Source organism: Peromyscus californicus, unplaced genomic scaffold (assembly GCF_007827085.1).
Source record: "Peromyscus californicus insignis strain IS unplaced genomic scaffold, ASM782708v3 Scaffold_10__1_contigs__length_136768540, whole genome shotgun sequence".
NCBI classification, from domain to species: Eukaryota; Metazoa; Chordata; class Mammalia; order Rodentia; family Cricetidae; genus Peromyscus; species Peromyscus californicus.
In genome coordinates, this window is record NW_026294391.1 from 8,894,274 (window position 1) to 8,918,234 (window position 23,961).

The 23,961-nt window shown below is 52.5% G+C and overlaps 1 protein-coding gene across 2 annotated transcripts in view; it reads left to right on the top strand.

Annotated features, from left to right (window-relative positions):
* The window catches only part of Bcor (BCL6 corepressor), a 121,540-nt gene that overhangs the window by 20,236 nt on the left and 77,343 nt on the right, over positions 1-23,961 (top strand). Inside the window, exon 1 of one of the 2 annotated variants that reach the window (XM_052739773.1) lies at positions 10,948-11,086. The exons of the other annotated variant lie outside the window; for it this stretch is intronic. The gene's annotated coding sequence lies outside the window, so the exon portion shown is untranslated. Of the gene's footprint in view, positions 1-10,947; positions 11,087-23,961 lie in introns of those variants that run through there. 2 annotated transcript variants of the gene reach the window in all.

Genomic DNA, 23,961 nt, shown 5'->3' on the forward strand with positions numbered 1-23,961 from the left:
CTAAAGTTTGTGTGTTGCATATCTGCTCTGGAGGAGAGGCTGAACGTGAAGTTTTGGGCTTTGTTTTCATGAAACGAAGTCGTTCTGCATAACATTTGCACCGGCTTGTTATTCTGAAGGAAAACACTTCCTCCACCCACCTCCGCAGCAGTCACACCAGCTACTCTTTCCTTCTTGAGCAGTTCCCCTTTTAATTACCTCTCTCTTGCCCCAGTTTAGGCAGCCCCCGGCACTTTGTTCAAGTACAGCAATAAACCCTAGGCTAAACCTAATCCTCTCTGGTCCTGACCTTCCCCGAAGTGGGCCTGGAGTCAGGCTAGCCCTGAGGGTCTCCTGCTTGATTAGAATCAATGACTCTGCTAGTTATATTCTAAGTGCACTTTCTCCCTTCTGTGCACTTGATGCTTTTCAGGCATAGTGCTTTGCAAAATAAAGAAATAAATAAAATAAATCGTATACAAAAATGAAGTTCAAAACACCAACGAGTCCGGACTCTGAGTTGGGTTCATCCCACCACTGGAACCAACTATCAGATTTTTTGTTCCATGATTTTTTTTGAGACAGGATATATGTAGTCCTGGCCTCAAACTCACAGAGATCTGTCTGCCTCTGCCTCCCGAGGGCTGGGATCAACGCCGTGTCCTAGCATGCCCAGCTCAACCATCGGATTTCTAAAGCTTTAACAGAGCCAACACATTACCGCTGACCTAGTACCTACCTAATGCCTCTCCAGGTACCTGGGGCACCTCCCCCGCATCACCACCCCTAGTCCCTGTCCAGCCCAGCCCCTCCCTGGAAGCACTGTAACCTTAAACATCTAGACAGGCCGAGCTGGTTTCAGCGATGACTCTCTGGAGACAGCAGCGTGAGTAGCAGGCCCCATCTGCTGCGCAGCTGAACGAGTTAAGCCGCCTCTGGCGTGAGTGGTTCCGGGTGGGGCCTGGACCCGAGAGAACCGGCGGGAACCCCGAGAATGCTCGGCCTTTAGGGGTCCCTAGTTGCAGGATTTGAGTCCTTCTTTCGCAAGTCCTGCTTGAGAGTCCCAGAAGACCCAGGCCCTCCTTAAGCCGGACCTAGAGTGAAGACAGGAGGTCAAGGGCCTCCTGGACCGTGAAGGGGCTTCTGTACCTAGCAAACTTCTAAGACCTTTAACATTCGAACCTTTGGCTCCAGTGCAGAGAAGGGACCACGATGCAGGCAGGCAAGGGGGCCTCAGTTCTCCGTGTAACCTCTAGGTGAGCTAGGGTTTCTCCATACTTACCAGATTGCGCCTCCCACTGCCCCCCAGCGAGTGCCAGAACCCAGGACCTCACGCACTACTGCTGGCTCAGCCCCACCCGACTTCGCCTGGGCCTCACAAAGGCCTTGTGGGGCCGGGGCAGACCAGAAGCTGCCACCACTCCCAGATCTTTAATTACGCTCTGAGACCCTACCCTTCCCCCACCCCATCGCCAGCTTCCAGCCCTTTAATCAATTTCACGATATTAAATATTAATTTCCCGCCAGCCACGCTTTCTCGATGGCGGGGGGAGGGGACAGGCAGGGCAAAGCCAAGAAAAGGATGGCTTTGCTGGGTGTGACCGGGGTAACTGGGTGTGGAGGACATGCGGGCTCCTAAGTGACCGTGCCCGGAACTCTGAAGCCACCGTGTCTGCACTCTGCAGCTGGGGAACTTGCAGAGTTATGAACACCAAGGTGCATGTCTCCAGGAGGGGCAGCGAGGTGCGCAGAGTTCGGGTGTGCTGGGTGACCGCCTCCTGCTCTGAGGCCCCCTCCCCACCTCCAGCCGCGAGTCAGGCTCACACGGGCCTGCAGAGCGCACGATGATGGATCGCGCCTGGCGGGGGTGATTTGGTGTTGATCGCACATTATCACTGGCAGGTTGGACTGGTTGCTGATGGACGACTTCTAGCGGCAGCAGAAGCAGCGTCTTCAGACACTGCGCGGGGATTCGCTGGCTTTACGAGGGTCTTTCCCCCTATCACCCTCCTCACCACCTACGCATGTCGGGAGAGTCTGGGAGAGAGAGTGGGGGTCTCCCAGTCCCCAAGGCCACCCACCTCGGCATAGGACCGGGTGTGGGCCACAGGCCAGGAGAGGAGAGGAACCAAGACGTCTCTCCCACTTCCTCCCATTTCTCTTTCCCTTACAGCCTGCCCACCTTCCGCTTCCCCATCGGAACACGAAGGGGGCCTAGGTCACTTGGCCGGTGTTTTCCTAGCTGCCCAGCCCAGTCCGCGGGGGTGCAGGCTCCCGCTCCCCGCCGTCCACGACCCTCTCAGGGCTCCCAGCAGCGGCGGCGCTGGGGTGAGCCCCTCCTTGCTTCGTTTTCTAAAGTGCCTGCAGATACAAAAGCGGTTTCGTAATGCCTTCCGTCTGCGAGAGCCGGAGGACCTTGGCTGACCTTTCGGAAACTGATTGCAACTGCCTGTTAACAGCCCGTACTGACCGCACTGAGCGGAGCGGAGGACAATCATTTAAGTGACAGACGGCGAGGTGGCCCGGGCTCAGTCGAGCGGCCTGGTTAAGCCCGCCCCTCCCCCAAGCTACTCCCCCAGCCCCGGGTGCACTGCGGGCCGTGGCCGGCGCTCTGGCGAGCGGGGAGGGCGCGCTGAGCGCGCGTGTGAGTGTGTGTCTGCGATTATGGGCCGAAGGCTTAACCCTTTGCGGGGCGGCCGGGCCCCTTTGAAGCCGAGCGCTGCCGGCTTAATCTGCCATTTGCAAAAGAGGAATAAAGGGGCCGCCTTGTCCGGATTTTTCCTAATGGGTAAACTGTACCCTTTCAGCGTGACCCGGGCACTGTCCCTGCTACTGCCAAGGAAAGACCTCAACCCTCGGATGTTCTGCCACGGCTCTATGTAACCTCCCTGCGCTTTCCTCCTTTAACTAACAGAAACAAGGAACAGTACAGGGACAGCGCTAAGCGTCCAAAGGCTCCGAGGTTCGCGATGCAGTGGACGTGGGTGTTCTTGGTGTTTTCTGTTTTGAAAACTGGAAAAAGGGGAGGTGGGCTCACAGCGGGTAGGGCAGGGGGGGAGGGGAGGCTGGTGACAGGGCACCTCGGGCTCTCTCTCTCTTTCTCTCTCTCTCTGGAGAGATCGCCAGCTGCTCTCCAACAGGCAGCGCCCTGAAATCTATTTAAAGAGAGGGAAAGGGGAGGAGAACAAAGGGGGAGGAGGGGGGCGGCGAGCGGAGCCTGGGCGAGAGCGAGCGAGCAGGGAGGATCCGCCGCTCCGCGGGCACATCAAGCGCTCACATCTGTACACTCCGCGATCGATGGGGAGAATGGATAATATTTGTCAGCTGCAGACCTTTCTCTTCCCGGTTCCCAGGAAGGGGAGGGGGCGAGGGAGGGGGAGGGGTAGTCAGACCAGGCGGGAGAGGCCGCGTCAAGGACAGCGCGCTTCTCGCTGCAGCCACACGAAAACCCAGTGCCAAGAAAGCCGGCGGATTTTTCTCTTATTATCATTATTAATTATTTTTTATTATTCCACAGCAGCCAGCGAACGCTCGGCCGCGCCCCTCCCCCGCTCTCCTGCCGCCTCTCTTTGTTGATTCTCAGCTGCGAGCGTGGCGGGCCCGAGCCACCACCGCCGCGGAGCAAGATCTGCTCTTGCGCCCTGGGTCGCAGCTGCGGCCCAGGAAGTCAGGGCTGCGTCCCCGCCCCCGCCCCCCGCGGCGCGGCAGATCCTTGCGCACGCACGCAGACACACACACACACACACACACACACACACACACACACACACACACGCACACACACACACACACACACTCTCTCTCTCTCTCTCTCTCTCTCTCTCCCTCCCTCCCTCCCTCCCTCCCTCCCTCCTTCCCTCCCTCCGTCACCGTGACCAGCCACGCGGCCAGCCTAGCAGTACTTCGCTGAGGCTTTGAGTCCCCAAAACCCATCCTGTCTGCCACGACCTGGATCCCTGGGCCGCTGGCCTTCACCACCCCCTTCCCGGCTCTGATGCCGCCATCCTCACACATGGTCTTCATTTAGCACACTAGCGGCATGCTTCCTCTCTGCTCCTCTCCTCGGGGCTTTTCGGAGCGAGGAGGGAGGTTTAGAGGAAGTTAAAAACCTTGCAAGCCCACGGGGAAGGGGGAAAACCCTCGTTCGCAGTCTGAGCTCCAGAGAGGGAGGGGAGCGTCCCACGGGGAATGGGACAGAGTCTAGGTGCCCTCTCCTTCCTTGAACGTGGGGAAGGTTAAGTGAGAGGTGGCAGTCGGGAACGATAGCAAATTTGCCTTCCCTGGTCCTTTTGCCTGTTATACAGACTAATAGCGCTAACCTGGTGGTACCCTCAGCTAGACGGAGGCGGGGTGGGAGCTGAAGGGACAGGCAGTCAACGAATGAGACCTAAGATATCTCAGATTGACTCAACTGTAATCGCTGGCTAGCTCAGTGGGCCTTTGCCTTTCACCCCAGGTTGAAAGCCTGAAGCGGATGACCCACCAACTGGCCTGGGTCCCCTGTGTTGCGGACGATGGTGGGGGTGTGTGTGTACTGTGCAGAGATTTGGGGTTTATTTGTATACCCTCATCCTCTTGCGATACCAAGCCAGCCAGAGGTGGCGTGCCTTACTGCTCTGCGGTCCTGGGCAGGGCAGGAAGCTGGCGCAGCTGTCTCCTGGGCAAGGACCACTTGGCCTAGCTGGCTGTTCGCTGGAACTCGCGAAGCACCGTCACGCTGAGTTGAGTTCCCGAGACTCCGGCCCGGTCACCCTGAGCTGCTTTCCTCCCACGTTGTCAGTTGGCCTCTCTCTGAAGTCTCCTGGTCTCCTCCCGCCCTCGGCTTTTCCCTTCTTTAGTCGATCTCGGGAACTTCGAAATGCAGTCAACCTCCCTTTCCGAGATTCAAAAAGAAGTTTTGTGTTTCCCTAGGGGCAGCAGCCTAATGCTTCCCCTGTTTTCGGGAACAAAGCAAGTATTCAGCGGGGAGGGGGACAGGCTGACTCTCCCCTGCCAGCAGCACCTGGCGCCTCTGCAGGTTCAGAACACTCTCTTCGGGATCCAGGTGGCGGCGCGCGGGGTGGGGGGTGGTGGTGGTGAGGGCTTTCTTTCCTCAGTCTTTGCCACAGAAACCTCGCCTGGGAGAGGACACTTGGTGTTTGGGTGAAGTTCCCACCCAAGGCTAGGAGGGTGCGCATGCGGCTGTTTACAGTGTGTCTGCAGCGGGAGCTCACTTGCCCACACTTGACAGCGCGGGGCACCCTCGGGCTGCCAGCCCCTCGGGCACTCCGCTTCCGCAGCACTGGGGCCAAGGTGCGCCAGGAAAAGCGAGAGGTCGCTTCCAGTCTTGGGTTTTTGCGGTCCACAGACCTTTTGCCCCCAACAATAGCCTCGATCGCGTAGTCTATCAAAGCATTTGGTAGGAGGAGTGAAGAGCTCACAAAGGGGACTCAAAGGGTTCCAATCAGACTGCCAACACCCTCCCCTCCCCGTGACTTCTCAGACTCGGGAGTGCTCTGGACTTCACTCGCGACCCAGAGGTGCCTCTCCCTCTGGACAGCGCTCGGCAGCTCCACCTGCCTTTGTCACCGCACACGGTAGACTTCTCACCCCTAGCCGGGAGGGAGGGCTACACTAGTTGTGGCCTCGCTATGCCGGGCCTTCTCAGCAGTGCAGCGCGGCCTTAGATCCCGCTCCAGCTCTTCCCTTCTCCCCGGCCTGTGGCCGGCCCCAGGCGCCTCCAGCGCGGCCTGAAACTTGATCCCGTGTCGGAAGGACAGTATGTAAACACCAGGCGCGCTCCGTGAGCCCACGGGAGGGGCCCTGCGAGGGCCGCCCGGGCAGCTCCGAGGCCCCGCGCCCCCTCCCGCCTGCTCGCCCCGGGCACGATCGGCAGGGCCGCTGCCTCGCTCTCTGCCTTCCCTGTTGGCTCAGCTAATTGGAGCCGCCGCCACTGTGGCGGCCTCTTGTTGAATTTTCTAGATCGCAACCGTTCAGTCGTGGCTGCCTGCGGCTCCCTTCCCCCTCCCACAGCTGTTATCTTGGCCAGCAACTTGTTGGTGATGGGGACAGTCCCTCCACTGACCCTGGCCTTAGGGTCCGCATTCACCTCAGCAGTTTTGGGAGTAGTTTCTGGTGTGTGTGTGTGTGTGTGTGTGTGTGTGTGTGTGTGTGTGTGTGTGTGTGTTTCTGGTGTGTGTGTGTGTGTGTGTGTGTGTGTGAGAGAGAGAGAGAGAGAGAGAGAGAGAGAGAGAGAGAGAGAGAGAGAGAGAGAGAGGGAGGGAGGTGTGGGGAGAAGTAGAGTCTTGGTGGAAGTGCGAGGATTCCCGCCAGGATTCGAGGCTCTTGGTACTAAACCAGGGACCTCCTGGCAGAAAGCCTTTATTCTCACGGCCTTGCACCAGGAAGTAGTGGCAGTCTAGAGGGCCTCCAAGAACAACTCCACTAGCTTCGGTTCCTAACAGGAAAACATTACAAAAGAGTGGGGGTGGTGAAGGCAGGAAAATAATTTCCGCTCTCCTACCCGGTCCCCTACCTACCGTTGTCTACACCACAGTTTGGGACTTTGTATGCAAGTCCCTCCTGGCCGAGGCTGCCCACGCTTTTCGGTCTAGGACACCGAAAAGCCACGAAGCTGCTTGCCCTCTGAGTTGAAGTATCAGGCAGGTCTAAGGAAAAAGATCACTCTCTGGGTTCTGGAGGTGCAATTTCCCCAAGCTTGGGGCAGCTTCCAGCTTGTGGTGCTTCCCCTCCCCCCAGCCTCCTCTGGCCAACCATTGCTTGCCCTAGCTACACATCTGTACTGGATGCAAACTGTGTGTGCAGCCTGTAAAGTGTAGTGGCCTGTAAGAGGGCCAGAGTTTAGCCTTGTGGCAGAGTGGAACTAGCAAACAGATTGATAGACTGAGGAAGAGCTTGCGGTTGATAGCACAACAGCTCTGTTGCTGTTTATCCAACATGCCCATGGAATCATTGCTAGTGGATTTCACAGGCCCAGGGTCCAATGTTGTAAGAGTAGGAACCCCCAGCCAGGAAGTACATGCATATACACAGGCAAGCTCCCAGGGGGCTGGGTGAGTGAACCACCATCAGAGGATCATCCACAGCAGAGAGCAGCTGCTTTTCCTGTTTGGGCTCTGAGAAGGGTGTCTGTTCCCATCCTGGCTTTGATGGCTCTCCGACAACTGTTAGGGAACAAAGACTGGAGGCCATGGGCTTCTTAACTGCCATTTCTCAACACCTCTGGTCTTCACTTCTAATTTTTCCTCAGATGACTACTGTGAAGCTTTCCTGAGGTATCTTTCCAAGATTTCTCACTCTTTCCATATTGGTTTAAACTATGATGAAAAGGAAATTCACAGAGTTGGTATCACTAACTTAATGTGTAGGATGGTACCTCAGTAGGTCAAATTCACTTAGGGTTTTCTTTTTGTTCCTATCTAAATTATCCAGACTCTTCCAATCAGTTAACTTTATTGTCTCTTATTGTCAGTTTCTCTGCCATTGGGGGGGGGGGATACCTGAAAAACGTTTATTCTCCTTCACCTCTACCCACTCAGTCTGTGAATGCCTAGTTCTTTTTTTAGGATAAAGCATATTTCTATGTTTTGATAAGGCAGAGAATAATTGGTGTTCCTTCGCAGGCCTGAAAAGATAATTATGCGTCCCAGGAGCTTGCTGTCTCCTGTCTGTTTAACAGATGATCTTGGCTCTGGAGCACAAGTGCTGTCTTGGCCCCTTCCCTCTCTGTCACTCGCCCTCAACCCCCTAGCCACCAACAGGCCTAAGGGTGGTGGTGGTGCCTCAGAAGACCCTGCACCTTAGGCATGCATGTTTGTTTTTTATCATACAAAGACTATCCTGAGCCATTGGAATTTTTGCTTCATCTCCCTGAAAGCTTATGCCAAGAGCTCCCCATGGGGCCTGTGGTGATGGATGTCTTGAGGCCCAGGAAAGGAGCCATAGTGGTGGGAAAAGTTGAGAGCCTGCATGCAAGACTCAGACCTGAACCAAAGGAAAGTACAAACAGCAATGAAACAGCTCCGTGCCCCTGGCCCACAACCTGCATAGAAACACCACACTGTCCCTCCTCTGTCCATCCTGCAGCTAGTAAAGCCCACAGGCACACCATTTAGTTGGCTTTGCTTTCCCTCAATTTAGGAATGGTACCCTTAAGCATATCAGGAAGCTGAGATGCAGCCCTGACTCCTCACTTCCCTTGGTGCCTGCCTTAGCTTGGCTGAACTTGCTGTTCCTGTCTTTTTAGAGGAGCTGGTTGTAGTCCTGAAGCAGAATCGCACTGTGACACCTCCCCAGGGGTCCCTAGCTATTGATTTTTAATATCCGTATTCAATATTGTGTATTAAATATTGAATCCATGCATGAGAGGATGTGATGCAAATCACCAACCGTGCCTGTGACTTTAATAGTTGTTTTATTGCCCAGAAACCACAGTTGGATGCAAAGGCATCTTGCAGCCAAGGCTGGGGGTGGGCAGGGATGGCAGACAGAGGGGAGGGCTGAGCAAAACCTCCCAAGGTTGACTTGAGACCTCCTGCTGAAGGGATAGGGAGGTACTTTATAGTGTTTACCCAAGGGCAGTAGGGTGGGGGCCTACCCCATGTTTCAATGGAAAGAGCTGGGACTGCTGTATGAGGTTTGGACAGAGGAAGAGGTGTGGAGCCCTGTCCTTCCTTCCGGGACTTCCCTAACTGGATGTCTGTTCCTGGCCAGTAGTCAGCCTTCCCTCTACACACTCACCTCAGACACCCACACAGGACTACTGAGCAGGAAAGTCAACTTCAGCAGGAAACTCTGGGCCTACTCCACCAGCTGAACTCTGTAGCCTTAGCATCTGTCCACTCACCTCTCTTAACATCTGGGGCAGTTTTCCTCCTCTGCCACCGTGTGTAATGCTGTCTGCTCTGGCTGCCCTATAGCTGGATGGAACTGCTGGTGCAAAGGAGATACTATTCAGGGAAAATGTTTTTGTCAACTGTTGTCCCCAGGGAGGGAGGCCAAGGGACTGGTACTGGCCTTCCCTATCTGCTTCCCCAATCCTTCAGGCTGTGACTCTTAGATGTCTTCTTTCTCAGACAGAAAAGCCCATTCCTCTTTAAAAGCTTTGCCCTCCACTCCTCAGCGGCCTCCACTTGGCCACCCAGACGCCATGACAGCCATCTTTTACTCCACTGGGCTAGACAGCTTTTGAGAGGATAGCCACAGGAAGACAGGAAGGGCCAGAAGGACCGTGTGTGTATTTCCGTGTGTGGGTTCAGGGAGTGTCTATGCCGCCAAGCCAACAGCAGTGGGAAAGTCCTCAGCTTCGTTGGAGGGAGGAGGGGCTGTTTTGCAGCCATTGCCCGCTGAGCAGAGCCAGTGGTAACAGGAGGGAAGCTGAGGCTGCTAGGCACTGATTGGCCCAGTATGATGGCTGTGGCCAGAGAGCCTTGGTACCTACCCCAGGTCTTTACTCAAGGCTAGTAGCGGTTGAGGGAAGCCCAGCTTGGTTCCTAATTGCTGAAAAGTCCAAGTGGGTAGTGTGCCCTAATGGTACCGCCTTAGGAAAGCCCAATGGTACTCCTGAGACTTTGCTCCACCTCTGAGAAAGTGCTGAACTACCATTATTAACCTACTACCTTTGTCCCAAGCTCAGAGAATGGTGGACTCCAGAGGGGCCTGGACCCATGAAGACCGCCCTAGGTCCCCTCCTCAGCTGGGAAGTCCCAAATACACCTGATCTACCCCGGGCCGACAGAAACCTTTTCTAGCAGCAGGGCCCTCCTAGAGTAGGGGTGCACGTTCGTCACTAGGCACATGAATGGAGATGTGCCAGGCAGGGCCTGGCTGCCCACGCCTCTGCGCTGGGCTCGGGCGGCTGCTGCTGCCTGTGTTTCCGGGTCTGCAGCTGAGCCTTCCTGGCGTTCTCCTCTGGCTTTGTCTCACTGCCAGCTTCTCGCCTGTTCTCACCAGTCTCCTGGGTCCACAGGTCGCGCTCTGCCTCCCCGAGTGCGCCTTTGCGCACGTGTGGCTGGCTTCCCGAAACCTGGCCTCTTCCTGCGGGCTACTGGGCACTGCCTTAGGGTTGCTGTGTGTGTCCACTTCTAGAGGGTTCTCCAGTCCTTAGAAACTGTTCGCAGGACTACGAGATAGGAGCTAGGGTTTGCTTCGTTCCAACCCAGGCCGAAACTGGCGAGGGGGCTTTTATTAGATCTCCTATGCAGAGTCGAAGGACTCTGAATACTTCTGTGGCTGACCTTCCTGTATGTGGCCCTCTCCCAACACTCTGGAGACTGTTAGTCGCCGTGAAGAATATGGGCACACTGTTCTGCTGCCTGTCGGAAAGTTGGCGGCACATATGGGCTGGGGTCCGAGTACCCAGAGTGCATGCGCACGTGCCAAATGCAAGGACCCGTTGTGGATCAGCGGGCTGGGAGTGGTGACTGGGCTGAAAGCCAGCAAACACCTGGGAACACCCTAAGCCTCAGGGCAGGTGACACCCTTCGGAACCCCGACTCCCTCCTCCCCACACACCCCCTTCCCCCGGCCCGCATGCGGTCGGCCTCTGCGGCGGAAACACGGTCCAACTCCTTGAAAGTAAACTTGCCGCGAGCTGCCAGGGCCGGGAGAGAGGGAGCAAGCCGGCGGGGGTGTCTGCGTCGGGGAGGCTGGGAAGGCTAGTGTCAAGTTTCAGCCCCTAATGACAATCGATGGCGAGGTGCCAAGGCCCTGGGAACGGTTTGGGGGGAGGAGGGGGGGTGTGGAGGCGCGGGTTGAGTGAGAAGGACCACGCCGTAAGGCCCAACTTGCGAACCCCGAGACGCTAGGCGCCCATGGGGGCAGAGGGAGGCGGCGGGGGCGGGGGCAGAGGGAGGCGGCGGGGGCGGGGGCGGGGGCGGGGGCGGCGGGTAGGGAGGGGCGCTCGAGGAGCCGCGGGAGCGGAGCGGAGCGCAGGCATCTTCCGCAATCCATTCATGCACTGAAGCGCGTGCAGAGCTGCTGCTCGCTGCCATTGTTACTCGCGGGCGGTGTGGGAGCCGAGCCTCCACTCTGGCGAGAGATAAATGGCCTCTGACAGCCCCTCCTCGCCAAGAGAGCTCCTCGGATTTCACCGCGCGGCGGCTCTCAGGTCTGTGCCTTGCTCGCTTCCCGGTGAGAACCTCTAAATCAGCCTCCCCGCCCTCCCTTCTCCCGGGGACTCTGTCCCCCACCCTCTCCGGCCGGGCCAGGGCCCCCCGGGGCGCTGCGCACAGGCTCGGGTCGCCTCTCCAGCCCGGGGTTACGAAGTGGGAGTACCGAGGGGGTCCGGGGGCCGCGGGAGGGGAGAAGCAGCTAGCGCCCCCCACCCGGGCTCCGTTCCCCCGCCTGAGCGCCCCGCCTCCGCGCCCACAAGATGGATCAGGCTACCGTGCGGAGAGCGGGCTGTAAATATTTTAAAAGTCTCTCGCGCGCCGGCGGTAATGGCTTTCGCAGTTGGAATGTGTGCTAGGGAAAGAGGAAGGGCGACGTTTGTGCTGTGTTGCGGGTTGGGGGAATTGTTCCTATACCCTCTCCCTAGGTTCGGGGTGGGCTGTACAGCCAGGATCCCCGGTTTCCCGCCCCACCGCGTCCCATGATAGCATCAAGAACACCAGTCGTTAGGGAACTTGAGTATATAGCTGGGCGACAAAAGGCCCAGTTGAGGTGACCCCAGAGTCACTCCGAGGGAGGTCTCTCAAGGTCTCGGGCCGGGACTGACCCGAAACCTCTGGTCCAGGTCCACTTCTCAAGGTTGATTCGGGGAGGGCGGGAAACGCATAAATAAGAGCCCCCTGAGTTTGCGTGGCCACTAAAGCCGGGGCTGGGGTTTCTGCAGCGGGAACGGGTCCCATTTGTGTCTTTGGTCCTCTTCCCAACTCCTCTAGAAAGCCTCGGTCCACTCAAAAGGCGCCATCCGTTTCGCATTTGAATCTGAAAGTAGCTTTGTAGCTACTTAGGTTCGAAACCTGGGAGGAGGGAGCGGGGAAAGGTCAGGGCCCAGAGAGGTTAATGCCCAGGCTTGGTGGCAGTCACATGTGGGCATGGAGGGACTCTTTTGCTTCCTTGGTTAGTGTAGGCTTGCAATCTTTAAGGCTAAGCCCAGCCGGATAGGAGAGGGTGGGGGAAGGGAATCCGGCCTTCTTCTCGTCGGGAGAGACTTAATGGGCCCACCACAGGGTGTTGTGTGTGTGGGGTGAGGTGGTCGCCTTTGCCAGCAGCAGCTTCCTGGCAGGGCAAGGGCGCCAGTTGCATAGAGCTGGGGCAGGCCAGGTACACCAGCTCGTCGCCGAAGCTTCCAGGCGTGTGGGCCTGGGCTAGGGCTGTTGATCTGTACCCTATACCTTGCTCGGCCCGCCGACCCGCCAAAGAGTGGGTGAAGGAGGCTTTTCGGGGCGCGCCAGGGCTGCCCTAGACGTTCTAGTGCGTGGAGTTCCCGACTCTGGCAGCTCCACTTCCAAGGGCTTGTCTTGCGCCCTTCTCGCTTGTTTGTCTCGTGTGAGCCTCGTAAACCGCCCTGATTTATTACCCAGACTAAATGCTTAATTTGTGAATATGAAACAGATTAAAAAGGGCGGGGGGAGGGGACTTGAGGTCGGCATATTTTAGCAATCAGACCAAAGCAGCCCGGCAGATGTTTCAAATTTGTCGACATTTTCAAGCTCATGTGGAAAGCCAGTCAGAATGGTCAAGAGGTCTTTTTCCTTCCTTCAACCTGAGAACTTGGCAGTGATCAAAAGGAGGTGATTAGTAGCTACACAAAAAAGACACCAGCAGTCAAGGAGTTAACAGAGGCTGAGCTCTTCACCTCCAGGATTGGGGTGGAGGGGATGGGGGCCCGAGGGTCACAAAGGCAAGCTGATCACAAAGCCTGGAGGGGGCCAGGCTAAAAAGGCCCAAGTATTAGAAGCTAACTCTGAAGAACAAAGTCGAGGGTCCATTAAAAGTTAATTCAGTAAATAAACTTCAGTGGCGATAAAACAAATAAGAAAGATGGTAACTCCAACTTAAAATAACCAACAGATAACAGAAATAAATAGCTTTGATGTGGCCTAACCATGTGCTTCCCTTTAGGCAGGTCCCCACAGTGAGCGGCCCAAGACAGGCCTCTGTGGAGCACCCTCTCTCTTTGAAAAGACCCCATGTGTACAGGCTTTTTGGCGTTTGTCATTTGGGAGCAACTCCACACATCAAAGGCGACCACAGTGTTCTTTTCAGCTCCCTGGTTCCAGCCGCCCAGTGAAGCAGATACAATTTCTATAAATTGGCCTTCTCCTCTGGGTTTTGATTGATCATCACCATATGAGATTATTGAAAGTCTAATGTCTTATTTCACTTTCTCCAAGGGGTGAGGAGGGGAACAGTTTATTGGAAGTCGGGCCACGTGAAGACTCCTGTGTTGTGCAATAGTAATTTCCATTAGCCTGGATTTATCAGCCTCCTGAAACTCCCATGCATTTCCTGCGGCTGCCTGGTTCCACCTCCCCTCCCCCTCCAGGACTGTGCTTCCGTGGCTGTTCACAGGTACAGTCCCACCTCCCCTCCCCTCGGGTCTGTGTTTCTGTGGCTGTTCACAGGTACAGTCCAAACTAGAACCTTCCTATTGGGAAGGAAAAAATGGCTGTTGACTAAGCGTAAAGAAACAAAAGATGTATTTTTAAGCATATTTATTCCAATGCCCCAAACCCCTTCTTCAGCCTTTGTTTCCCACTCCAAACTTTTTTTGCCTGGATACGATCTTTCATTTTATTAAAGTTGATTATGGCTCTTCTGTCTTGTCCTGCGCCAGACAAAGGCTTAGAGAAAGTCAAAGAACGTGTTAATTATATGTTTCTTGTAAACTGACTTCATTTCCCCCTAACACATTTAGTTGGCTTGGTGTTTAGTTTAACACTCAATTGCTGCAAATATGCTGCTTAAAATGCTGTCTTTATTAAAACAAATAAATGAATTCAAAGACCTTTCTAATTTCAACTCGCGTGGGCTAGAAACAGAAGAGAAAAATGGAAGGAAAGAGCATAAGCTAAGGAAAGGTAGCAGGGAGGCTAGAGAGAAAACACACACACACACACACACACACACACACACACACACACACACACACACACACACACACTGCATTCCTTCTGCTGTCCCTCCCTGCAGCCATGTTAAACTGGTCCATACAATTGTCCCTGGCTGAGCCCTGCAGCTTGCCAGCCTGCCTGGATTTTCCATCACTTGGTGCCTAAGGCAATCATTAGCTGAGAATGGACAGCCCTCTACCTGCTGGCCGCCAATCACTTCCCAACCAGAGGAGGCTGGCTACAGGCTCCTACATCAGGCCTGGGTCCCATTTGTTCAGCCTGAGAGGGGTCCTTGGTTTTTGCCCCTGGGTGAGTTGGTACCTAATTAAACTCTACCCAGGGCAGCTTGCACTAAATATACGTAGGCTGAGAGGAAGCTGGGAGGAAAAGGCAGTCATTACTTAAGCAGGGAAAGTGACTTTTCTGAGAGTGGGAAGAAAGGGGCCCCTCTGATCACTTTGTTTCCTCTAAGCCGAGCTTCAATGCCACACTGAAACAAGGAGAAACGGGAATGAAGGGGGAAATCCAGAGACCACATGTCCCTAAACCAGACCTGTGTCATCTGGAAGCAAGAGGGAGGTTTGTCAGCTCTCTAGACAATGCTGGCTGCAGAAAAAAAAAATGACCCAAGCGCCCTTGTGGCTTTGGAGTCATTGCTCATGTGCTACAGGCCTATGTACTCAGGAGCTGGAACTGTATAAATGGCTGTGGAGACAGAAAGGAACAGATGTGTCAAAGAGCCCAAGGACCAAGCGGATGGTAAAGTTACACCGGGCACGGAGGAGCAGGGGAGCGTGCAGCCCAAAGCCTGGGCCCCGCTAAGCGGGCTCCAGATGATCAGAATGGGGGTAAAGAGACAGCCTGCAAACAAAGGTGATGGTAGATCTGGAAAGGCCTTGGGGTTTTGAGCCCTGGTTAAGTCAGTGGAGGAAACTGATTATGAGGGCGAAAACACTGGGCCATGTGACAAAAAGGAAGACCAGAACCCAAGTACTGAGCACATGTAAACAGAGTTAGAGGACTAAAGGGACTTCTGGTTAGAGAAAGGTGTTCTTCCTGGTCTAATATTTTAGCCATTATTAAGCACTTGCTGTATGCAAAGCAATATGTTGGCCATCTGGGGCCACAGGAGCGAAAATCCTTAAATGACCCAGCAGGGGAGACTCCTTCCTTTTGTGTGCTGGATAACAAAGGCAGACAGTGGGTGAGCTTCTGAATGAGGAGAAGGAAGTCAACATCTCTGAGAGCTCCACTTTTACCCTTAGCCTACAGCTAAATTCCAGAAGGGAGGTAAGGCCACAGGCAGCCTGTGGCAAGGGAACCCCTTTACCTCCAACCTGAACTGAACTCTGCTGGCGCCAAACTCCAGGACCTTCCAGATTGTTCAGTCTAGATGGTGGCAGAGGTCACATGGACCCTTCACTTCTCCTTCCTTGGAAAGCCTGCCTGCCTTTATTTCCCCTGGGTAGGTAGGCTAGAGATTTTGATGCAAATCAAGAAGGCAGCTTTTCAAGTCAGGACTAGCCTGCACTGTAGCCCTAGACCAACAGAAAAAGAGTAGCTTGCACACCAACCCCCAACTCTCCCTCTCTCCCTCTCTTCCTCTCCCTCTCTCTCTCTCTGGAACTTGATAAGGGAATACTGACTCCCTTAACAAAACAAAGTTGGGAATCTCCAAGGTTTTGAATTATGAGGGGAGTCTCCCAGCAGAGAATTTGAACTGGCTTAAATACACCCCTCTCCCCTGGGCACACTCCCCCTGTGTCCCCTAGATTCCACTTGCCCCCTGGGGTGTTTCAGTGTGATCACAGGTGCCCTCCTTCAAGCCACCTGGCCTGGGCCCAGCCTTCGCTCTTGGTTTCTTCCCTCAGCACTGGGGAAACATGCTGGAACCTTCAAAGCGCATTCCTGAGCACTACCGGGGAACTGGAGGGAAGCGCAAACAAAGAGGCCGGGGGTGCTGGAGCAGTTAGCTTACCGAGTCTGTGGGCCAACAGGGCTGGCCCAAGTTCAGTCAGACTTCTTGGCTCTGGGCCAGCCAGAGCTGGCAGTGTGCCCTCTCCAGCCCACTACTCAGACCTCATTGCCCCTAAATTTGGGCACCCTTCCCCCAAGCTCACTCACTTCAGTCCCAGGAAGCCCTCCTCCCGCTCCGCGCCAGGCCTCTCAGAATACTACTTCCTCATTCAGGTTTAGGTGGACAATTTGAGGCTTCTGTGAGAGTTTCCTGAGAAAGTGAGTTGTCCAATAGCAGGGTCCCTTCCCTTTCTCAGATGGCCTGGGGGACTGGGGATAGACTGAGTTCTCTGCCTGGTAGCTTGAGTAGTTGTGAAAACTTGATAACTTAGATCCTGTGATGCACAAAAGTATGATCATAGTCTGTATATGTCGAGGTTGGGAATCGGAAGTTCCCTCTACATAGAAATAGGGGGTGAGGGTGGGAGAGTGTCAAGTCACATGGTTCTCCATGGGCAGTGAGCAAGAGTGGTTCAGTCATTCATTCTCCAACCTTTAGCTCAAGTGTCTGGTCTGCTCAACACTGTGCTGACGGCTGGTGCAAGGAAGGCAGGAAGAACAGCCAAGGTTTCCAGGAACCTGCCTTCTCTCTCCCTCAAAAGCTAAGAGAAAGTCTGTGTTTCTACTGTGTGTGTGTGTGTGTGTGTGTGTGTGTGTGTGTGTGTGTGTGTGTGTATGAGAGAGACAGAGACAGAGAGGAAGGAGGCAGAGGTGCGGGGAGGAGGGGAAAGGAGTATGAGCCATGGTCTTAGCATGTAGCCCAACCTGGCCTGGAATTTGATAAGTAGCCCAGGTATTCTTGAACTGCTAAGTCTTCTGAGTCCTGGGATGACAGGTGTATGCCACTATAACCGGTTCACGTGTATGTTTTGCACAGGAGCTTGTGATGCCCAGAGCTCCTGGGAGGGAGGAAGGCTCAAACAGCTGTCTTACTTAAGCTTGTGTCTCTGGGATTGCAGTTTTATGCCACCACACCTAGCTAGGATTTTTTTTTCCCTCTTCTTCCCCATCCAACCCAGTACTAGGAATCGAACTCACACATTCTAGAAAGTTCCTTAGCACTGAGCTACAGCCTCAGCCATTTTTATACTTTTTCTTTTGAGACAGGGTCTCCATATATTGCTTAGGCTGGCTTTGAACTCTGAATCTTTGTGTCTCAGGCTCCTAAGTCACAGGTGCAAGATGTATATGGGTGCTACAGGTCCAGACACGGGTCCTTACGCTTGTCCAACAACTGCTTCCCCCACTGAGCCTTGGCCCAGCCCTAAGAATGTAGTTTGTAAGCTAAAGTGGGATGCTGTGTTTTTACCCATACACTTACATATGGATGCACTGCCACAAACACCTTCAGCCCAGCCTACTAAATGGGGACTTGCTGGCTGGTGTCCTGTGTTTTCTTCCCCAAGACTCCACCCAGACAACTGGATCTTGTTGGTTGCAGATGTTACGGGTAACACCTCCACATGACAAAAATTCTTTTTAGGGGGAGGTGGTATTTGTTTTGAGACAGGGTCTTATGCTGCTGATGTTGGCGTTAGACTCCTGATCTTCCCTCCGGTCTCCACCTGCTGAATGCTGGGATTACAGATGCGTGGCAGGTCGGTGGCTACATGGCAAAATTCTAAGGCTATCAAAGGGTGCTGGGGGAGAAGTGTAGGCCTCTCCCATCCAACTCTTAGCTGCTTCTCTGCAGGATTTCCCCCTCCCTGTTAGTTTCCTGCCTACACTTTTAGGACAGTTAAAAAGAAAAAAAAATTTTTTTTTTTAAATTTGTCCTGAGAAAGAGAGAGTTGGAAAAATAGAATTTTACCTTGAAAAAGCCCAAACTGACAGAAAAATCAAAAGACCAGTGCCACAAACACCCATATTGGAAGGCACATTTTCTTTTTTTTTTTTTTTTTTTTTTAGGTTTTTTGAGACAGGGTTTCTCTGTGTAGCTTTGCGCCTTTCCTGGATCTCGCTCTGTAGACCAGGCTGGCCTCGAACTTATAGAGATCCGCCTGCCTCTGCCTCCCGAGTGCTGGGATTAAAGGCGTGTGCCACCACCGCCCGGCGGAAGGCACATTTTCAAAAGCACATTATTATTTATCTGATATGCCCATCACAAAGAATTCAAAAGCCTTTTGGAGGTCTGAATTAGTTGAACTTTATTCTAAACTGTTACTGAGGAATGTGTTGTCCTCATAGATATAGCAATTTTTGTAATCCCCCACCCTTACTTCCAGACCCCAGTATAGTGGCTCATGCTTATAATCCTAGAATTCTCAAAGCTGAGGCAGGAGGATCACTATGAGTTCAAGTTCAGCCTGGGCTTACAGACTGAGACCTTGTCTCAACAACAACAAACTAAGTAATAGGCACAGTGATGATTACTTCTAATCTAGCACCTGGGAGGTGGACTCAGGAGAATCAGTAGTTCAAGGTTATCCTCACCTACTAGTGGGTTCTTGTGTGTGACATAAGACCCTGTGTGACATAAGACCCTGTCTCAAAAAAAACAAACAACAGGGACTAAGGAGATGGCTCAGCAGTTAAGAGCACTGGCTGCTCTTCTAGAGGTCCTGAGTTCAATTCCCGCCAACCACATGGTGGCTCACAACCATCTGTAATGGGATCAGATTCCTTCTAGTGTGCATGAAGACAGAGAATTCATATACATAAAATACAGGAATAAAGAAGTTAAAAAAAAACCCCAACAAACAAAACAACAAAAAAGGGTCCATAAGATGGCTCAGTAGGGAAAGGAGTCTGCTGCCCAGCAGGACAGGCTGAGTTTGATTCTCAGAACCCAGGAGGTTAAAAGAGAACCTTTGGAAGTTGTCCTCTGACTTCCATAGTTACACATGTGCACTATAAATAAATGTAAATACATTTAAAAAGTGCAGACCATGTAGAAGGTAGTTTGGGGAAGCCAGATTGCCAGGGTTCAAAAGCGCCTCCACCAGTTGCCTAACCATGTGACTAGGTAGTTACTCTCTGCTCAGCCGTGTAATGGAAAATATCAACATGGCCCATTTGATAACGTTGAGGAGATTAAATTAGTTGGTGGGCATCACAGATTTAAAATAGTACCTGGTATCCAGAAAGCACTCACTGGGAGTTGGGGAGACTTGAGCATCACACACATCTGCTTGGGTTCAACCTTGCTGTGCTGTTCGGTTATCAGCCTTGGGAGTTTGATTGTTAACTGCAAGAGATAAGAGGTGTTACTTGCCCGTGATAACCCTCAGACAGTTTCCAGCATACTTTTTCCCCTTCAAATCCGTGCTGTTGGGACAATAACCCCTTAGCCAAGCCCTCAGCCCTCACCATTTCTATTTAAGATATTGGGGGGTGGGGTGCATGATACTCTGAGTTCTATCCAAAGTACTACATAAAAACCAGGCATAAGGCTAGCAAGATGGTTCCCTGGGCCTGCCTCAGAGCCCGAACACTTGAATTCCATCCCTGAGACTCATTTGACCTCTGTATGCATACCCCGGCAACGGGTACCATTGTATGTTCCCCCCTAAGTAAATAAATATAATAGTAATAAGAAGAAAATAGGCAGAGTAGTAACACTCTAGAGGTGGAAGGTACATAGAAGTTTGAGGCCAGTTTGGGATACACGAGACTATATCTTTAAAAAAAAAATGGCAGCATTTAGATGGTGGGAGTTGTGGCTCAGTGGTAGAGCGCTACCTTATACTTAGCTTGTATTGGGTCCTGGGTTCTATCCCAGTGCTAGAAGGGGGGTGGGAGGGATACAGGGGGAAGGTTATGTGACTCCCATCATTCTGTGGTCTGGCTAACTGCTGCCCTACTGATAGAACCATCTCAGAAGACAGAACCTGCTGTTACATAAAGAAAGCCAGTTCTTCTCCCCCGGGGAGATGCAGATGCCTAGGGGTGTGGTGGCACACGCCTTTAATCCCAGCACTCAGCAGGCAGAGGTAGGTGGATCTCTGACAGTTTGAGGCCAGCCTGGTCTACATAGAGAGTTCTAGGACAGCCAGAGACTCTGTCTCAGAAACAAACAAACAAACAAACAAACAAACAAACAAACAAACAAACCAGAGTTGAGGGTCAGATGGAGGAAGCAGGTTTGACTCCGTGAACTCCCACTGTCCTACAAGTTAGATAATTTTGCGGGGACCACCCCCTGCACCTGATCCAATTGTCCAGGATGTACTCTCGTAGGATATGTTGAATGGTAGATGTCTTGAGAGCCCAAGGAAAGACAAAGGAGTTTGTTTAAAGGGATACTTTGCTCTGTGCTAGAAAACACCTTGCCTAATGTTAGGCTTTGAAGGCTATAATATCTGCTCTTGACATTGTGGTGTTCCTGCCATATAATTTAATTAACGTGTGATGCAGGAACCGGGCCAGAGTCAAACGTTCTGACAGCTCTTGGGAGCCGCCTAAGTCCTTTTGAAGTCCTTCCTGACACCCCAGTAACACATAGACAAAGCCCTTAAGCTTCAAGACAGCCCCTGATATGGGGTGCAGAATTTTATCAGCATTTCCAACATTTGCAATTTCCCTGAATTTTTTTTTTTCCTCTAAGAAATGTTTTGCTGTCACTGGATGAGGTGGCATGTACCTACCTATAGTCCAAACTATTGGAGAAACAGAAGGAGGATCACTTGAGTCTACAAATTGAGTGCTAATATGGCAATATATGGTGTACCTACCCTTAAGTCAATCTGTCTGTCTGTCTGTCTCTTTGTGTGTCTGTGTGTGTGGGGGTGTGGGGGTGGGGTGTGTGTGGGGGGGGTGGGGGTGGGGGCGGGTGTGTCTTGCTCTGACAGAGCCTCACCATTTATTATGGTTTGGATTGGTCTTGAACTTGCTGTGTAAACCTAGGTTGGCCTAGAATTCTTTGACATCCTCTTGCCCTGGTCTCCCAAGTGTTGGTATTATAGATATGCACCACCACATCTGGAGAGATCACAACCCTTTAAAAAAATGCTTTCTTCTTCAAGTTCACCTATCATAAAGTATATTGTTTTAGAAGGTAGAGAGTGCATTGTGAGTCTTGGGTAGGCAGAGGAAAATTGTTAGGCGGTGTAGCAGTCAGCTTTTGCTGAAATAATGCTGTGTAAGCCTTAGCACAGGTAAGCACTTCATTTTGTGGACATGTCTGTTGGTCACATGGCTTTGGTTGATGAGCAGAGGCCTGAGTAAGTAAGAGCTGGGTCCACGTTGGTTTTATGTGTCTTTCATCCTCCATGGATGAGTGGGCCAGCTGGGGCACGGCAAAATTGTAAGAGCACAGAATGAGAACACAATGGCTCTTAAGTCTCCTACTCAGAACTTGCCACTGGTACTTTGGCTTACATCCCATTGGCTACAAGGAATTCTGTGATCAGATATCAGTGCCTTGGGGAGGTAGGCCTCACCTCTAGGGAGTGAGTTGCAGAGTCACCAGGATGCAGATAGGGAGGGAGTTCAGGGCAGTGGGCTGGGTGGGGAGTAGCCCAATCTGAAACAGATGGCTCAAACCAAAACTGTGTGTCTCTAGCTATGACATTTATATATACAAATACATATATCAAATGATAAAACCGCCTTTGGTGGAATCTTGTGTTTTAGATTAAATTTAAATAAACCCATATGATAATTACACATCAGCATCCCTGAGGTGGCTTATGGATCATGGTTGCCAACCTCAGGAGACTTGGGAATTCAGGCCACAGGCCTTACCAGTGCTGAGAGAGAAGTGCGTCTTGAGGGAAACCTTTCTTACCTTCTGGACTTCTCATGCAGAGAGGAGAGGTGGAGGAAAAGACCAGAGGACAGCCCAGGGCCAGTAACTGTGCCTGCTGACCTCTGTGCATGTCTTGGAATGGCGCTAATCTGTTGCTCTGTGGCCGACAAGCCCTTCAGCTGGTCTCAATGGCTGATCAGGACCCAGGGCAGGGCTGAAAGATTGCAGCAACTTGCTCCCCGCGCCTACCCTGCCTTTGTCTTGCTGTCCTTGAGTAGTGTGGGAAGGATCCCTTTCATGCTTTTTTGGAGAGTGATCGTGTCTTCATCTGCCTCCCTTCAGTGAATATTCCTCCTGGGCTCTGCAGCCAGCCAAAGCTCTGGAAGCTGGCCCTTCTCCTTAGGAAAAGGTCAGTGTTCAATTGATTCCCACAGCTAATGGAATCTAATCACCGAAGCCTGGAGTGATTGCAATCGGAGGAATCCACCTGGTGAAAAGGAATCTAAGTTTTCCCCTTCTAAGCAGGGAGAGTGAGGTTCTTGGGCAGGCATGGCTTCTACCAGGTCTCTGTTTGGATGCAGACTGGCTCTTAGTTGGGTGTTCAGATTCCTGTCTTCAAAGTCATGTGAAGTGACTGGCCTTCTGTGAGGAAACCTTTTGTTTCTTTGTTGAGATGGGGTCTCACTGTGTACCCTAGGCTGGCCTGGAACTCCAAGCTGTCCTCAGTCTCACAGAGAGCTGCCTGCCTCTGCCTCTGCCTCCCCAGCAAGGAGACTGAAGGTTTGTGCCACCGTGCCCAGCTTGCCCTAATTTCTAACTCCAGGTGTTACCTTCTCCAGGGAGCCCCTCCCAAACTTCTGGCAGGTTCTCCCTGTTGTCTTTGTGCCAGTTGTTACCGCCACAAAACTTTACCACTGCATTGTTCTGAAAAGGTCTCATAGCTCAGTTCCTGCTTTAGTTCACTTGTATGGTTGGTTTATTTTACTTTGTTTATATGTTTGTTTGGGGCTTTCTGACAGAGGGTTTTACTAAGTAGCAGCCAAGGCTGACCCAGGCTGGCCTTGAACCCCAAATCCTCCTGCCTCAGTCACTTAAATGTTGAGCAGTTGTAGAAGGCAGGGGCCACAGAGCCGATGGAAGTCTTAAAGCCAATCCCCTCTCTGAACCTGGCATCGTGGCACACAGCTGTCTCAGCACTTGGGAGCTGGAAAGAGGATTATAAGTAGAGGCCAGCCTCCACTACTTAGCAAGTAGCTGGGTTGTGTGAGATCCTCTCTCAACAACAGCATAAAACAAACCTCCAAAACAAAAAACAAAACAGGCTGGAGGGATGTCTCAGCAGTTAGAGCACTGGCTACTCTTCCAAAGGACATGGGTTCAATTCCCAGTACCCACAGCTGTCTGTCTATAACTCTAGTTCCAGGGGGTTCAACACCCTCTTCTGGCCTCCACAAGCACTACATGCATGTGGTACACAGATATATACGAAGGCAAAACACTCATACACATAAACTAAAACAAAAAAGCAAAAGTTTTCTCTCTTCGTTGTGCAAGAGTGAAAAGGACTTCCCAGGGTCTGGACAAGTAAACTTGTCATTTGTCTCGATACACACGTGTTATGTCAGCTGCTCGTTCTTGGGCCAGCCTGAATAACGGAGTGAGCCTCCATCTCAAGAAGAAAGCGGGAGGAAGACAAAGGAGAAAAGAAAGGGTTTATTTACATTTAATGTGATGAACATATCTATGAATGACTTCTGATCCCTTCTGCTTGTCTTATAAATAACCTGGCTGAGTAGAAGGGCCCACTAGCTGGCTCTCACACCAATGGCAATGGCCTTGGGGTTGCTTGGGGTGCTAGGTTAGAATGCACAGTTGTGGCCCCATGCCTGAAGATTCTGACTCAGTATGCATGGGGTGGAATTTGGAACTCTACCTCTGACATTTAGCACAGGCAACTCTGGCCCTGACACATGGCCAGCTTTGGAAGCTAGTTGAGTCTGAAAAGAATATTCTCTTCTTGGGAGTGAGGAAAGGTCAGGGACCCTGATTCAGATCCAGAGACGAGGCTTGGATCTCAGCTCTCTCACCAGGTATGTGGTGACTTACACAGCTCCCTGGGCCTCACTCTTCTGTGAAGTGGGAATCACCATAATCTATTGGGATTACTAGTGCCGGGCAACACATTGCCCCAGAACTCCATTTAAGGTCTTTTGTTTT